Genomic DNA, 18,229 nt, shown 5'->3' with positions numbered 1-18,229 from the left:
CTGAATTCTTCAGTTAAAAGACACCGTTTAGCTGACTGGCTCACAGAACACAACCCAACTATTTGTTGCCTACAAGAAACACATCTCTCTAACAAAGAGGCATGCAGACTGAAAGTGAAAGGTTGGAAAAAGATATTCCATGCCAACAGAAATCAAAAAAAAGCAGGTGTAGCCATATTAATATCAGACAAAATAAACTTTAATACAAAAACTGTTAAGAGAGACAAAGAGGGACACTATATAATGATTAAGGGTTCAATTCAACAGGAAGATGTAACTATTATAAATGTATATGCACCTAATTACAGGGCACCGGTCTATTTAAAAGATATGTTAAGGGACTTAAAGGGAGATTTAGATTCCAATACAATAGTACTGGGGGACTTCAATACTCCACTCTCAGAAATAGACAGATCATCCGGACAGAAGATCAACAAGGAAACAGCAGATTTAAATGACACTATAGCCCAAATGGATCTAACAGATATATACAGAACTTTCAACCCTACATCTACAGACTTCACATTCTTCTCAGCAGCGCATGGAACCTTCTCTAGGATTGACCACATACTAGGCCATAAAGCAAGTCTCAGCAAATTTAAAAGAATTAGAATCATACCATGCAGCTTCTCAGACCACAGCGGGATGAAGCTGGAAATTAGCAACTCAGGAAACCCCAGAAAGTATGCAAACACATGGAGACTGAACAACATGCTCCTGAATGAACACTGGGTCATTCAAGAAATCAAAAGAGAAATCAAAAACTTTCTGGAAGTAAATGAAGACAACAACACAACATATCAAAACTTATGGGATACAGCAAAAGCAGTATTGAGAGGCAAATTTATAGCAGTAGGTGCCTATACCAAGAAATTGGAAAGGTACCAAATAAATGAGCTTTCAGCGCACCTCAAGGACCTAGAAAAACTGCAGCAAACCAAACCCAAATCTAGTAGGAGAAGAGAAATAATTAAAACCAGAGAAGAAATTAATAGGATTGAATCCAAAAAAACATTACAAAAAATCAGCCAAGCGAGAAGCTGGTTTTTTGAAAAAATAAACAAAATTGACACCCCATTGGCCCAACTAACTAAAAAAAGAAGAGAAAAGACCCAAATCAATAAAATCAGAGATGAAAAAGGAAACGTAACAACAGACACCACAGAAATAAAAAGAATCATCAGAAATTACTACAAGGACCTGTACGCCAGCAAACAGGAAAACCTATCAGAAATGGATAGATTCCTGGACACATGCAACCTACCTAAATTGAACCATGAAGACATCGAAAACCTAAATAGACCCATAACTGAAACAGAAATTGAAACAGTAATAAAGGCCCTCCCAACAAAGAAAAGCCCAGGACCAGATGGATTCACCGCTGAATTCTACCAGACATTTAAAGAAGAACTAATCCCATTTCTTCTCAAACTATTCAGAACAATCGAAAAAGAGGGAATCCTCCCAAATTCTTTCTATGAAGCCAGCATCACCTTAATCCCTAAGCCAGAGAAAGATGCAGCACTGAAAGAAAATTACAGACCAATATCCCTGATGAACATAGACGCAAAAATCCTCAATAAAATTCTGGCCAATAGAATACAACAACACATCAGGAAAATCATCCACCCAGACCAAGTGGGATTCATCCCTGGTATGCAGGGATGGTTCAACATTCGCAAATCAATCAATGTGATTCACCACATTAACAGACTGCAGAAGAAAAACCATATGATTATCTCAATTGATGCAGAGAAAGCATTTGATAAAATTCAACACCCTTTCATGATGAAAACTCTAAGCAAATTGGGTATAGAAGGAACATTCCTCAATATAATCAAAGCAATTTATAAAAAACCCACAGCCAGCATCCTATTGAATGGGGAAAAGTTGGAAGCATTTCCACTGAAATCTGGCACCAGGCAGGGATGCCCACTCTCACCACTGCTATTTAACATAGTTCTGGAAGTTTTAGCCAGAGCCATCAGACAAGAAAAAGAAATCAAAGGAATACAAATCAAGAAGGAAGAAGTCAAACTATCCCTCTTTGCAGACGATATGATTCTGTACTTAGAGGATCCAAAGAACTCTACTAAGAGACTATTGGAACTCATAGAGGAGTTTGGCAAAGTGGCAGGATATAAAATCAATGCACAAAAATCAACAGCCTTTGTATACACAAGCAATGCCATGACTGAGAAAGAGCTGCTAAGGTCAATCCCATTCACAATAGCTACAAAAACAATCAAATACCTTGGAATAAACTTAACCAAGGACGTTAAAGATCTCTACGATGAAAATTACAAAACCTTAAAGAAAGAAATAGAAGAGGATACCAAAAAATGGAAAAATCTTCCATGCTCATGGATTGGAAGAATCAACATCATCAAAATGTCCATTCTCCCAAAAGCAATTTATAGATTCAATGCAATCCCAATCAAGATACCAAAGACATTCTTCGCAGATCTAGAAAAAATTATGCTGAAATTCATATGGAGGCACAAGAGACCTCGAATAGCTAAAGCAATCTTGTACAACAAAAACAAAGCTGGAGGCATCACAATACCAGACTTCAGGACATACTACAGGGCAGTTGTAATCAAAACAGCATGGTACTGGTACAGAAACAGATGGATAGACCAATGGAACAGAATTGAAACACCAGAAATCAACCCAAACATCTACAGCCAACTTATATTTGATCAAGGATCTAAAACTAATTCCTGGAGCAAGGACAGTCTATTCAATAAATGGTGCTGGGAAAACTGGATTTCCACGTGCAGAATCATGAAGCAAGACCCCTACCTTACACCTTACACAAAAATCCACTCAACGTGGATTAAAGACCTAAATCTTCGTCCTGACACCATTAAGTTATTAGAGAACATTGGAGAAACCCTTCAAGATATTGGCACAGGCAAAGAATTTCTGGAAAAGACCCGGGAGGCACAGACAGTCAAAGCCAAAATCAACTATTGGGATTGCATCAAATTGAGAAGTTTCTGTACTGCAAAAGAAACAGTCAGGAGAGTGAAGAGACAACCGACAGAATGGGAAAAAATATTTGCAAACTATGCAACAGATAAAGGGTTAATAACCAGAATCTACAAAGAGATCAAGAAACTCCACAAAAACAAAACCAACAACCCACTTAAGAGATGGGCCAAGGACTTCAATAGACATTTTTCAAAAGAGGAAATCCAAATGGCCAACAGGCACATGAAAAAATGTTCAAGGTCACTAGCAATCAGGGAAATGCAAATCAAAACCACAATGAGGTTTCACCTCACCCCGGTTAGAATGGCTCACATACAGAAATCTACCAACAACAGATGCTGGCGAGGATGTGGGGAAAAAGGGACACTAACCCACTGTTGGTGGGAATGCAAACTGGTCAAGCCACTATGGAAATCAGTCTGGAGATTCCTCAGAAACCTGAATATAACCCTACCATTCGACCCAGCCATCCCACTCCTTGGAATTTACCCAAAGGAGTTTAAATTGATAAACAAAAAAGCGGTCTGCACCCTAATGTTTATTGCAGCACAATTCACAATAGCCAAGACCTGGAACCAACCTAAATGCCCATCAACGGTAGACTGGATAAAGAAATTATGGGATATGTATTCTTTAGAGTACTATACCGCAGTAAGAAACAACGAAATCCAGTCATTTGCAACAAAATGGAGGAATCTGGAACACATCATGCTGAGTGAAGTAAGCCAGTCCCAACGGGACAAATACCATATGTTCTCCCTGATCGGTGACAACTGACTCAACACCAAAAAGGAAACCTCCTGAAGTGAAATGGACACTATGAGAAATGGTGACTTGATCAGCATAGCTCTGACTGCTAATGGACAACTTAATACATTATCCCTCATAGTATTTTTTTTGTCTGTTCTACTTAATATGACTGGTTTAATTCTGTAATTATCACACAGTTATTCTTAAGTGTTGAAAATTAACTGAAATGTGATCCCTGTTAAACATAAGAGTGGGAATAAGAGAGGGAAGAGATGTATAATTTGGGACATGCTCGGGCTGACTTGCCCCAATTGGTAGAGTTGGAAACATACCAGGGGATTCCAATTCAATCCCATCAAGGTGGCATGTGCCAATGCCATCTCACTACTCCAAGTGATCAATTTCAGTTCACAATTGATCATAATGAAAGGACTAAGAGTCAAAGGGAGCACATAAACAAGTCTAGTATCTGCTAACACCAACCGATAGAATAAATAAAGGGGAGAGTGATCCAACATGGGAAGTGAGATACTCAGCAGACTCATAGAATGGCGGATGTCCTAAATAGCACTCTGGCCTCAGAATCAGCCTTAAAGGCACTCGGATCTGGCTGAAAAGCCCATGAGAGTATTTCAGGCATGGAAAGCCAAGACACTCTGGCAAAAAGATCTCTGTGAGTGAGATCCCAGTGGAAAGAACAGGTCTTCAAAGAGGGAGGTGCCTTTCTCTGAAGGGAGGAGAGAACCTCCACTTTTACTATGACCGTGTCTAAACAAGATAAGAGTCGGAGAACTCAAGGGGCTTCCATAGCCTTGGAAACTCATAACTGGTGCATAGGGAGATTACTGATGCCATAAACAGGAGTGTCAATTGGTAAAGTCAACAACAGGAGTCACTGTGCACTTACTCCTCATGTAGGATCTCGGTCCTTAACGTGCTGTACACTGAGGCTTAATGCTACAACGAGTACTCAAACAGTATATTTCACTTTGTGTTTCTATGGGGGTGCAAACGACTGAAATCTTTACTTAATGTACACTAAACTGATCTTCTGTAAAAAAAAAAAAAAAAAAAAAAAAGAAAGAAATTTTCAATTCGCAACTTGACTCTCACTGGGATTAAACATGACAATAGGTCTGATCTGATTTCATCATCATTTAAAAAAAATCATCTATTATTTTTCACTTTATGTTTCTGAGTGGGAGCAAACTGTTGAAATACTTACTTAAGGTATACTAAGCTGATCTTCTGTATATTAAGATAATCGAAAATGAATCTTGATGTGAATGGAAGGGGAGAGGGAGTGGGAAAGGGGAGGGTTGTTGGTGGGAGGGACGGTATGGGAGGGGAAGCCATTGTAACCCATGTGTCGTACTTTGGAAATTTATATTCATTAAATAAAAGATAAAAAAAAATTAAAAAAATAAAAAATAAAAAAAATCATCTATTATTTTTCACTTTATGTTTCTGTGTGAGAGCAAACTGTTGAAATCCTTACTTAATGTATACTAAGCTGATCTTCTGTATATTAAGATAATCGAAAATGAATCTTGATGTGAATGGAAGGGGAGAGGGAGTGGGAAAGGGGAGGGTAGTGGGTGGGAGGGACGGTATGTGGGGGAACCCATTGTAATCCATAAATCGTACTTTGGAAATTTATATTCATTAAATAAAAGTTAAAAAAAAAAAAGAAATAAACAGAGATAAACAGACCTTCTAGGTTAAGTCAAATTCTGTCTGGTGAGCTGCTGATTTGAGGACACAGCCTTTCTGCACTCTTGTGATACTTGCAATGGATTCAATTCAAGCCTAATTCACAATTGCTGGCCAGCAGCTCCTGGAATGCTTCTGACCACAACAGTGCTTCCTTCGGGGAAGGTCTGCAAGAGCAGTTCTCTAATGAGTTGTGCTCAGAGCAGTTCCCCTCCCAGCTCAGCAGTGAGCTCTTCAGATTGCAAACACAGGAATCTCAACTTACTTGATGAAAGCTTGCTACCTGCTTTTCTTGCCAATTGTGGCCTTCCCAGGAATGGTGGAGTTTTGCCATAGGTAGCTCAACCCAGTCTTCAATACTCTTATTCTTCCAAAAAAAAAAAAAAAAGACAATTCACTAAGTGGTCATCCTTGAATACACTACTGAGCCAGAATGCATTTTTACCAAATAAAGTTGCCCAATAGCTATAAACCAAAAGCCAACAACAGGCTTGCCCATCTAATATTACACTCAGCCCCGAAGTACTGAGCAGTTTCATCAGTTCCTCAGAATGTAACTATGCTGTGAGGACTATAGAGAGGGATGCCCAAATTTTAATTATCAATACACTGCACAGCTAATAAAGCAGATGCTGTCTCTTGCCCACAAAAGGAGACAGTTTCTCTGCAAGGTTAACCGCAATCGGGAGACATTTTGCTCCTGATGGAACCCGCAGCGGGACTGCTTTGAGCCAGCTCCTCTCCTTCCCTTTCCACCTTCGGTCCAGGATGGGACAGAGACCATGCACAGGAGGTGCCACCAGTCACCCGTTTCCCCCTGTCCACCTGCAATGCTCCTGGGAGGCAGATGCCACAGAACAGTGATTTGTTCCATGATTGTCACTGTGTGAGATCAGCCCATCATGAGAAAATGACCATGGATTCCAATGAGATATGAACCGCAGAAGCACTGTCCCCAGCATCAGTGCAGGAGGGTGGATGATGGAGGCACAGCATGGCCAGGATCTCTAGGGACCCCGCAGGACTCTGCTGCCCTGGATGCCTACAGCAGGCAGCTGCATGAGGGCCCAGTGCATCTCCAGCACCCTCCTACCAAACCCTTCCTTCTGACTGCCAATGCAGACCACCTAGATGCTGCATCAGTGAGCAAATAAGCACTGTGCACTAGGTTGTCCTGCTGAGACTCGGCCTTCATTGCTTCCCCAATTGCAGCACGTGCTGCAAGCCTCAGCTGGCGCGAGAGGTGGAAGGTCGCACTCACCAGGTCTGTCTCTTCTTCTCCTGCCCCTCCTGACTCTCGGGCCATCACCTGCATTCTAGCCCCAAGGTACAAAATGGACAAGAACCTAACAGCACACACGTCAACCGCACACACTGCAACTACAAGCTGCCCACCAATGACCACCACCTTTATAATCAGCCCAGCGTTTGGTGTTCTGGCAGCGCTGGTCCTGCCCCAGGGAAGCGAGGATTGGCCCGAAGCCCTCCAATTGGCTGAGCCTGAGCTGCCCTGCAGCAGATTCTGGAAGCAAGGGAGCTGCTGACGGCTGAGGCCCTGGCTCAGAGCACACTTAGGGAGACTCCATGCTCGGCAAGGGTGCTGGGGCCCTGGACTTTCCCAGGCTGCAGTCCTAGGGTGGAGGCTGGCTCAGCCTTCTTCCCCAGCCCTGCTCACAGGTGGAGTGGGGTTCCCACAGGGGCACCTTCCTTCATGGGAGAGCAGGTTTACCGCAAATGCGGTGATTCCCAGTGCCAGGTGCTGGCCTGCGCCCTTCTGGGAGGGAGTAGGAGACAGAGACTTTGTGGGGAGGTGACACTTGAGCTGGGCCTGTATTTTGGGTTAGCTCTGGATGCACAACCCAGTGCGCCTGAACCTGCGGGTCTGCTGCAGGCCTCCTGGAGGCTCTGGGAGCTGGGCATCCTGGTGGCAAGGGCAGGAGGATGGGAGGTCAAGGCGCTGAGCTCCCGCTGGGTGCACCAGGCACTTTGGAGCTGTTCAGAGTAAGGAGTCGAGGTCACCTCCTGAACCACTGCTGGTCCCAAACTCCTGGTTTGGGATTTGCCAGAACCCTGAAGTAGGGGTGTGGTGGGGGTGGTAGTGGTTGGCTTCAATGCACTGTATTTGTGAATTCTTCAAACACAGCTTCTCCCAGCCCTGGGGCCTCCAGAAACCCTGCAGCCAGCCTTCCTCCACAGCCATGTGGTGGGGTCATGGGTTGGCTCCCACAGGGTGCACGGGGCACCTGGTGGCCCTCACCCCCCACCATTCCCTGACCTCTGGTCTGGTGCCCCCACCTCCGGGTTGGAAAAATCCCAGAATCAGTTGAGAGCCAGAGATAAGAAGGGAGGATTGGCACAGCACTGGCTGGGAGAGACCCTGAGGGGCCCTGTGGCACCCATGGGTTGGCCTCAAGGTCCCAGGGTGGCTGCAGCAGGGCCTGCACAGGTCACCCCTGCACTCTCCCCAGACCCAGCTATCTGGAGTTCGCAAGTACAGAGATCCTGCATCCTTCAGTGCTGGGAGCACACTTCCTCAGGGTCTCCCACAGCCAGAAGTTCACAAAGGGCCACCACTTCCTCCTGTGCATCCATTTCCTCACTCCTGAGTCAGCACCATCCATTTATGCTGAGTCATCATGAAATTTCTGCTGGGTCATCATTACCATACCTTCTGAGTCATCATGAAATTTCTGCTGACTCATCATTACCACCTACCTGGTCCCCACATGTTCTCTTTAGAGACCTGAGCCCTGTCAAGGGGTCCTGAGAGATAGGGTGGTCCCCAGCAGCTCCATCCTGGTCTCTAGCAGGTATACATTGCCCCATCTGGGTCTCCAGGCCTCCAGCCAGGTCCCCAGGTCCTCCATCCAGGCACCGGTGCCTCCATCCAGGTCTCTAGGGCTCCATCTGGGTCTCTAGCAGGTGCACAGGGATCCATACAGTCTCTAGGAGCCTCATCTGGGTTTCCATGGCTCCATCTGGTTCTCCAGTGCTCCATCTGGGTCTCCAGAGCTCAATTTGGGTCCCCAGGGGCTCCATCCTGGTTTCCAGCAGGTGCATGGGGTCCTCAGGACCTCCATCCAGTCCCAGCAGGTGCAAGGGGCCCCTCCTTCCTTCCTTGCAACCTTGGGTTAGATTTAGGGGTAGAAGCATGACTCAGCTGGCCTGGTGCCATGACTCAGCAGGTTAGGTTTGATGTCAAGGTTAGGGTGGGGATGGGATTCAGGTTAGGGTTCATGTTTGAAGCATGACTCACCAAGTTTAGAAGCACGACTCAGGAGGTCTGGAAGCATGATTCGGCAATTTTAGAAGTGCGACTCACTGGCCTAAGAGTATGACTTGGCAGGTGTAGTTGTCTACCTTTGTGGGTAAGGATGCCTGGTAGGTAATGATGACTCAGCAGGTATAAAATGGTGACTCAGCAGAAGTTTCTCAATGACTCACCAGGTCTGGGATAATGAGGATTAAGTGGGTATGTATAATGATGGCTCACGAGGTGTGTGCTAGTGATGATTCAGCAGAATTTCCTGATGACTCAGCAGGAGTCTCAGCATGACTCATCCCTTCCTTCCTTCCCTCCCCTCTTTGCATTCATTTCTGGTCCACTTTCAATTTCCTAAACCCACTTCTGGTCATTCTAGACCCACTTCCAGTCCACTTCTGCATTCCCAGAGTCAATTCCAGTCAACTTCCCGATTCCTACAGTCACTAACTTCCAGCTGATTTATGTCACTTCGGGGTTCTCAGACTCACTTTAGTCTACTTCTGGGTTCCTAAGTCACTTCCGGTCCACTTCCGGCCATTGTATACCCATTTTCAGTCACTTTGGTTCTGTTTATACCCATTTTTGGGTACTTCTGGTGTACTTCCAGGTTCTTATAGTCACTTCCCAGAGGGTCTCTGTTGGTCCCTGGGGGTCTCTGTGGGTCCCAGTTGTCTCTGGGGTTCTCTCAGTGTCTTTCAGCATCTCTGGGGGTCTCTGAGGGTCTCTGGGCGTCCCAGGGCTCTTGGCGGGGACACCTGTCCATCACCCAGTCACCCTTGTCCATCACTCAGAAACCTGTCCATCACTCAGAATAGACCTGTCACTCAGGAAAAACATTTTAATTCTCATACAAGTTTCTGTCAGGAAATTGGTCCTGGGTCTGAAAGACACCTTTTCTTACAGGGACTCCCTTGAGTTTTTGTCAGAGAAAATTTGTCAGGATCCAATATGGCTATAGCTCCTGTCAAAACAATTGCCAGAATCCAAGATGGCCACCACTGACATCAGAAAACACACTGCCACACTCCAACATGGCTGCCACTCCTGTCAGAAAAATTTGCCAGCCTCCAAGATGCCTGTCATTCCTGTCATAATGAGAATTTGCCAGGATCCAACATTCTGCTGCTGATGTCAGAACGAGAATTTGCCAGACTCCAATATGGCTGTCATCAGAAAATCTAAAAATACATTTCTTAAAAATTTCATTTAAAAATTCATTAAAAATTAAAAATTAAGTAAAAATTAAAAATGTAAAAAGACATTCAAATTCCATTTAAAAATTCATTAAAATTGGCCGGCGCCGCGGCACACTAGGCTGATCCTCCGCCTTTCAGCACCAGCACACCGGGTTCTAGTCCCAGTCGGGGCACCGGATTCTGTCCCAGTTGCCCCTCTTCCAGTCCATCTCTCTGCTGTGGCCCAGGAGTGCAGTGGAGGATGGCCCAAGTGCTTGGGCCCTGCACCCCATGGGAGACCAGGAGAAGTACCTGGCACCTGCCATCGGATCAGCGTGGTGCGCCGGCCGCAGCGCGCTGGCGGCAGCAGCCATTGGAGGGTGAACCAATGGCAAAGGAAGACCTTTCTCTCTGTCTCGCTCTCTCACTGCCCACTCTGCCTGTCAAAAAATTAAAAAAAAAATTCATTAAAATTCTTTTAAAATTAATTTAAAAAATAATTAAATAATTAGTGTGCATGAGTGGGATTGCCTAGCAACTTGCTTAAGCCAGAGGCCCTGAACGCACCTTTGAGGGATTGCCTAGCAACTGGGTTAAGCCCCGCAGCCCTGGGCAAGCCTGCACGGGGTTGCCTAGCAACGAGAGAAAGCCAGAGGCGTGGAGGATGCCTTCATGGAGTTGCCTAGCCATGTTCCCACAGTCTCTGCATTTTCCACGGTTCTGGCCCAGGGGCCTTGGGGGTCCCCAGCTTTGGGGGAAGGGTTCCAGCTGGACTGGAAATGGAGCTCCTGGGGGCCCTGGGCACCTGCTGGGGACCTGGATGAAGCCCTGGGGACCCAGATGGAGGCCCGGTGCACTTGCTAGAGACCTGGATGCAACCCCTGGAGACCCAATGGAGCCCTGGAGACCTGTATGGAGCCCCTAGATACCCAGATGGAGCCCCTGGAGACCTGGATGGAGCCCTAAAGACCTGGAAGGAGCTCCTGGGAGGCCCCAGCACCTGCTAGAGACCCAGATGGAGCCTCTAGAGACCCAGATGGAGCCCCTAGAGATATGGGTAGAGCCTTGGGGACCCAGATGGAGCCTTAGAGACCTGGATGAATCCCTGGAGACCCAGATGGATCTCCTGCAGACTCGGATGGAGCCTTAAAGACCTGGATGGAGCTCCTGGGAGCCCCAGGCACTTGCTAGAGACCCAGATGGAGCCCTAGAGACCTGGATGGAGCTCCTTGGGGCCCAATGCACCTGTTAGAGATCTGGATGGAGCCCCTAGAGACCCAGATTGAGCCCCTAGAGATATGGGTAGAGCCTTGGGGACCCAGATGGAGCCTTAGAGACCTGGATGGATCCCTGGAGACCCAGATGGAGCCCCTAGAGACTCAGATGGAGCCCCTGTGCACTTGTTAGAGACCCAGATGCAGCCCCTGGAGACCCAGATGGAGCCCTAAAGACCCAGATGGGGCTCCTGGGAGCCCCAGGCACCTGCTAGAGACTCAGATGGAGCCTCTAGAGATATGGATGGAGCCATGGGGACCCGGATGGAACCCTGTGCACCTGTTAGAGAACTGGTTGTAGCCCCCGAGACCCAGATGGAGCCCTAGAGACCTGGATGGAGCTCCTGGTGGGCCCATGCACCTGCTAGAGACCTGGATGGAGCCTTAGAGATCTGGATGGAGCCCCTGGAGATATGGATGGAGCCATGGGGACTTGGATAGAGCTCTGGAGACCCGGATGAAGCCCTAGAGACCCGTATGGAGCCCCTGGGGACCCATATGGAGCCTTTGAGACCCAGATGGAGACCTGTATGGAGCTTTAGAGACACCAATGCAGCCCCTGGTGCAGGCTTGGGGCCTGGAAATGGGCAGGGCTATGGTGATTGATAGTCCTGATCCCCAACCCCATGTTCCCACAAGGTGTGGGTGGTGGGGAAGATGGCTCTGGAGTAGGGGACCTAGGGGTTTCTGGGAGCCAGAAGTGAGGGCGTGGCTTCTCCCAGGGGATTCTGAGCCAGACATGGGGGCCCCAAGGGCCTCTGGGAGCCAGATGTGGGAGCATTCCAGAGAGACCACAGAATCCACAGTCGTGTGCAATCAGTTTATGACATCAATGAGAAAGAGAAACTGAGAGCGAGCTGGGGACAGAGGCTTATGGGACATTCCAGAACATTCTGGAACATTCTGAAAACATCCCAGAACATTCCAGAAGCTTCCAGCAGAGATTGCAAGTGAGGGGCAGGGAGACGTTGGCTTTTTACCTGTTGGGGATGAGAAAAAAAATGTGGAGCATTCTGGAAATGTCGCAGAATGCTCTGGAATGTTCCAGAATATTCCTGTTGCCTGAACATCTAGAACATTCTGGGATATTTCGGAAACACTCTAGAATGTTCCCCTGGGAAGGTGTGAGGACTGGCTGGCACCACACTGCTCACCTGGGCGTCAGCATCATCACTGGGGACAGGTGTCTGTCAGGGAGGAGAAATTGGCTGAGTCAGCACAGGATGGCCTGGTGGCTCCATGGAACGTTCTAGAGTTTTCTAGATTTTTCTGGAACCCCCTGGAATGTTCCACCCAGGCCACACCCACCAGTTCATTCCCCTCCACCCAGACCACACCTGATTCTCATCCATGTCAGCCATGCCCCCAGCCCACAGCCATGCCTCCACCCTGGCCACACCCCTGGCTCACTCATGACAGCCATGCCCATCCTGGCCATGAACCCTCCACACTGGCCACACCCCCAGCTCACCCATGCTGGCCACACACTCCATGTTCTCCCGGGGATCCCGTTCTCCTTCATTAACACCAAGAACTGTGCCAGGTGCTCATCGCTCAGCTCCTGGTCCTGGGCTGTGGGTGGTGCCAGCTGTATACACTTGCCCTGTCTAGTGGGCGCTGACTGTATACAGCCAGCCAGATGCACCTCAGGCAGCATGGGCTCCGTGCTGTGTACACCGAGGGTGCCTCTGTCTAGAGGGTGCCCACTAACTACCACTGGGTCTGCACCAACTGTATACAGTCACAGTCAGGATGGCTCCTTCTAGTGTGTGCTGACTGTATACAGTCAACCAAAATCACCCAGGATAGGATGGGGCTTGGATGGTTCTGTTCAGTAAGCACTGACTGTATACATTCAGCAAAACCTGCCCCAGATATCTAGTAGGTGCTGACTGTATGTGCTTGCCCCATCTAGTGGGTGCTGACTGTATACAGTCAGCCAAGCCCACCCCGGACAGGATGGGATCTACTTAGTATGCACTGACTGTATACAGCTGGCCGAGTCCCCCTCTAGGGTGTGCTGGGGTTGAGGATCTTGTATTTAGTAGGTGCTGCCTGAACACAGCCAGGGTCAGGCTCTCTCTCTAGTGTGTGCCACCAGTATACAGCTGGCCAAGCCCCTCTAGGATGCACCAGGGTCAAAGTTATTCTGCATAGTAGGCACTGACTGTATATGGTCACGGTCAGAATGTATCTCTCTCTAGTGGGTGCTAACTGTATACAGCAGGGTCAGGTTTTCAGGTTGCAATGTGTGTCTCTAGTAGGAGCCGACTGTATACACTCAGGATCCATGTATACAGTCAGGGTCAAGCTCTGGACTGGCTGCATACACTCAGGGTCTGTGTATACAGTCAGGGTCAGACTCTCTTTCTAGCAGGTGCTGGCTGTATCCACATGTGTGTGCAGGGGGCTCACCAGCAGTAAGGGTGACGCAGGTGGCAGTGCCATCGGTGCCCACATTCTGATTGAGAAAGAAGATGTGGCCATTCTCTTGCACCAGGAACTTGAAGTAGTTCTGGCCTTCAACTTCAGGGGGAGAGGTGGGCATTCAGGGTGTGCCAGGGCATGCTGGAACATGTGGAATGTTTCAGGGCATTGTGGAGCATGCTGGGACATCCTGGGGCATGCTGGGAAGTTCCAGAAGCATTTTCTAGAACATTCTGGAACATTCTAGAACATTATGGAATTTTTCTGGAACACTCTGGATGCTTCCCTAGGGCCTGCTAGAGTCTACTGGGACTGTCTGTAACATTCCGGAATGTTCTGTAATATTCTGGGGGAGAGATTCTAGAACATTCCAGAACATCCTAGAATTGTTAGAAACAAAATTGGATAGATTCTGGAACATTCTAGAACATTGTGGAATTGTCTGGATGTGTTCTAGAACATCCTGGAATATTCTGGAACATTCCAGTTGCTCCCGTAGGGCCTGCTAGAGAGTCTATTGCAATCATCTGGAACATTCTGGAACATTCTAGGACATTATGGAACATTGCACAAATGATGCGAGTGATTGATACCTGGGCACAGGCCACGCCCACCACAAGGGCAAGAATGAGAGCCTTCATCATCGTCTTTTCGTCGTCTGGAACCGGCTGCTACCAGGCATCTCTTTATAGCCAGGGCTTGGGAGAAGTGGGCAGGGCTGAGGTTGTGCAAACATCCAGGTTGGCACTGGGATGGGATGAGGTCCCGGGGCATTCCAGAATGTTCCAGGAGCTTCCAGGAGCTTCCATTATGGATTCTCTGGGGCTAGGGATTTTCCAGAATTTTCTAGAATGTTTCAAGGACACTAGGCGAGTGTTTCTCAGGTCTTAGAATATTCTAGAATTTTATGGAGTTTTTTTAGAACTTTCTAGAATGCTCTTAGAACTTTTTCTAGAATACCTGCTGAGTGTCTTCAGGGGTCATAGAATTTACTAAAACGTTCTAGAATACACTCAGAATTTTCAAGAATGCTCTCAGAAATTTTTCCAGAATGTTTCCAGAATGTTCTTGGAATTTTTCCTGAACACCAGGTAGGCATCATTGGGGTTTTAGAAATGTTCTAGAAACAATGGTGAATATTCTCAGAATTTTCTAGAATGTTCCCAGAACATGCAGTGAAAGTCTTTGGGGGTCCTGGAATTTTTTAGAATGTTCTCAGTATTTCTAGATTTTTGTAGAATGTCCTAGAACATTCCAGATTGCCCGGTGACCATCTTGGGGGGCCGAGGACCTCTTCTGATGGGCTGGAAATTACTACGGCCCCCAGAGATCAGCACAGGATGTCCTGGAGTGGCCACACCCCATTGACTCTCCTCCCATGTGTGCAGGTGCTTAGGCTATGTGTGCTGTGTAAATGTCAGCCGGGCTGGGCACAGCACCAGGACACCCGCCGCACCTGGCTGGGGAATTTCCACTCAGACCTGCATCCCAGAATAACCCTAGGATCACTAGGTGGCATTTTGGAACATTCTGGAACATCCTACAAAATCTCTAGGACATTCTGGGAAAATTCTAGAATATTCTAGAATGCTCCAGAAGATTCCAGAATCTGGATTTTTTTTTCCAACTTTTTCCCTGCCAGGTGTCCAGGCATGGTCTTGTGAGCTCCGGGGAGGTCATTCTGGGTCTCTGTCTCTCAGTGAAAAAACTGGCTTGGAGCAGTTTTGCAGCATGAAATCCTTTAATCCCATTTCCTACTCCAATGACCCCAGGGTTCTGGCTGGCTCCAGCCAAAACAAACTGCCCAGGGGAACCACAGGAGTTTGTGGGGGCCCCCCTGAGAACAGGCAGTGCCGAATCTGGAAGATGCTATGGTGTTCTGGCTTGTACTCTCTTGTACAAAAGTGGTTAAAAGACATCCTCATACTTAAGAATGAGGTATGCCTCCTAAGTAGTGGTTTACCCTGCTGCACCACAATGCTCATCCTTGGCATTTTATCTGATGTTTCCCTGGCATTTGGACTTGATTACCTAAGTTCATTTGTTGGAGCCAGTGTTGTGATGCATTAGGATAATCTGTTGCCACTGATGCTGGCATCCCATATGGCCACTGTTTGTGTCTCAGCTGCTGTACTTCCCATCCAGCTCTCTGCCAACGCATCTGAGAAAGCAGCAGACAACCCAAGTTCTTGAGTCCCTGCCACCCATGAGGGAGACTTGGGTGGAGTTCCAGATCCTGGCTTTGATCTGACCCAGTCCCAGCCATTGTGAGTATTTGGTGGGTTGACCTGCAGATGGAAGATCTCTCTCTCCCCCTCCCTGTCTCTCCTTCTTTATAACTCCGTCTTCCAGATAAATAAATCCTTTTCACATATTTGCTTTTCAACATTTTTTCTCCTTACTTGCTAGTATAGCATTCTCCCTTGGTGCTGCTGCTCTCTGTGGACTTGTCCTCCTCAGCCTCTGACTAGAGCACAGCCACCTCTCCAATGCTGACATCCTCTGACACATGTTTCACTCTTCTGTTCTCTCTAAACTGCAGACTCTTGGGCAACCTAAGTAACTCTCATGCATAAACTTGCATAGACACACACACTTGAGGACTACTTAGTCTTGGATTTCAGGTTGTAATTAACTTTAATTTTCAGAGGACTGGTGAAAAAACAAGTCTGGAAGCCAGGGTGCAGCCTTATGGTTCAGATGTCTGTGTCCCACATTGGAGTTTTTGGGTTTGATTCCCTGACTCCAACTTTCAGATAATGTAGACCCTGGTAGCTAGCAAGTGATGGTTCAGATTATTAGGTTCCCTGCTCCTGGGCCAGCCCTGACTGCTGTGGACATTTCAGCAGTGAACTAGAGGGTGAATACCACTTCTCTGTCTCCTTGTTCATTTCTTTGCATCTCCAATTAAAAAACAAAACAAGTATGTTTGCATGATCCATTAAAATAACTTCCTCAATGGAAAAAGTAGTGTCATTGTTATTTTTGGGGAAAAATAATGCTTCTTGGTTGTAAATGATATTTGAATAATGCATAAGTGTACATCAAACTTCCATTGTGGACAAGGAAGAGAAAGATGGAAGCAATAATTTTTACTTCTGGCTTTGGTACTTGTCATGTAACCTTGAAAAATTCATTTAAACTCATGGGGCCTGAGCATCCTTAAAATTACAGGCTCATCTAGTTGAGGCAGGTGGTGTAAGGGGAGGTGGCAGGAAGCTGAGAGCTTTCCTTGTTTCTGTGCCAACAGAGCTAAGTGACATTAGCAAGTCATTTGACCCCTCTGGATCTTCCTCCCTTGTGAGATAAGATTGTCTTTGTAGTTAAAGGATTTATTCTACACAGTCCTATCTTATGGTAAGGTTCACATGACTGTGAAGTGTTTTATAAACTGGCAGTGTAAAAATCAAGTTGGCACCGAAGATGAAATGTTAAACAGCATAGAACTTCTAAGGCTTGTAGTTCTATGAGGAGCTACACAGAAACATTCAAGTTCAGGGGCATTTTTAAATTTAAAAACAGAAACATTGAATCACTGTTCAGAATCAGTACAGTTGCTAAAATTCTTATTTATAATCACTGAGATTGGTAGTGTAATTACTGATAGCATACTCCTAGTGTTGTATATTTTAGTTTATACAATACTTAGACTATATAAAATATAGGTAGCATGGGAAGTGCGATACACAGCAGTCTTGTAGAATGGCAGATGTCCTAAACAGCACTCTGGCCTCAGAATCAGCCCTTAAGGCACTCAGATCTGGCTGAAGAGCCCATGAGAGTATTTTAGGTATGGAAAGCTGTGGGGAGCAACTCGGACTATACTGTTACTGGAATTAAGACTTATTCTATGCATCTGCTCTCCCACAATGTGGTGCTGGGAGAGGAGCGTACAGCTTCTACCCAGCTGCCCCTTACCAACTTGATAAGCTGCAAGAGCAGCTCCTGATTGGAGGAGAGCGGCGCGCTCGGCGTGTGAGTAGCAGAGCACGGATTGGTGGAGAGGACTATATAGGAGGAGAGAGACAGCATGGTGGTGTGGGTTGGTTGGAGAGTGCGTTGGAGAGTTCGCAGGGAAGTTCGTTACTTCATTCTTTCTCACTTCTCTCTACTCATTCTTGCTTTGGGAGTTTGCTGTTTACTTATTCTTACTTTACTATAGAAAGGACTTGTAAAAAAAGGGAACAACAAGCGTCCAGTCCGGTGCGGCTCCTCCGTGTGCGGAGGAGCAGCAAATGGTGCCGTGACTCAGATAGGAAACCTAGGAGGGAAAAAACGGGAAGAAGTGGGAAATTACCGGAGAGAGAGACTAGCAAAGAGCCTAGGGGAAGGCCGGACGGAAAGAGTGCCGGTGAAAAGCTAGTTAGAACCCAGGAAAAAAGCCATGGGGGAAGAAAATTAGAAGCTAGGAAAGAGGTATTAACTGGGAACGTCTGGGAGACTCAGTCTTCCATTACGCCCACCGCTCCAACATGTCACAGACGGTACAGACAATGGAGTTCTTTGGCTACTCTTTGCCCACTGGCTACCTCTTCCTCCTGCTAGGCACCATTCTCTATTTCTCCCTAAAGATCATCCATTGTGGGCTGAATGTGGTTTCTCTCTCTTCCTACTCCCCACCTCTTCGC

This window comes from Oryctolagus cuniculus, chromosome 13, assembly GCF_964237555.1.
Source record: "Oryctolagus cuniculus chromosome 13, mOryCun1.1, whole genome shotgun sequence".
Taxonomy (NCBI): Eukaryota; Metazoa; Chordata; class Mammalia; order Lagomorpha; family Leporidae; genus Oryctolagus; species Oryctolagus cuniculus.
The sequence above is the reverse complement of the archived record's forward strand: the minus strand, read 5'-3'. Positions refer to the sequence as shown.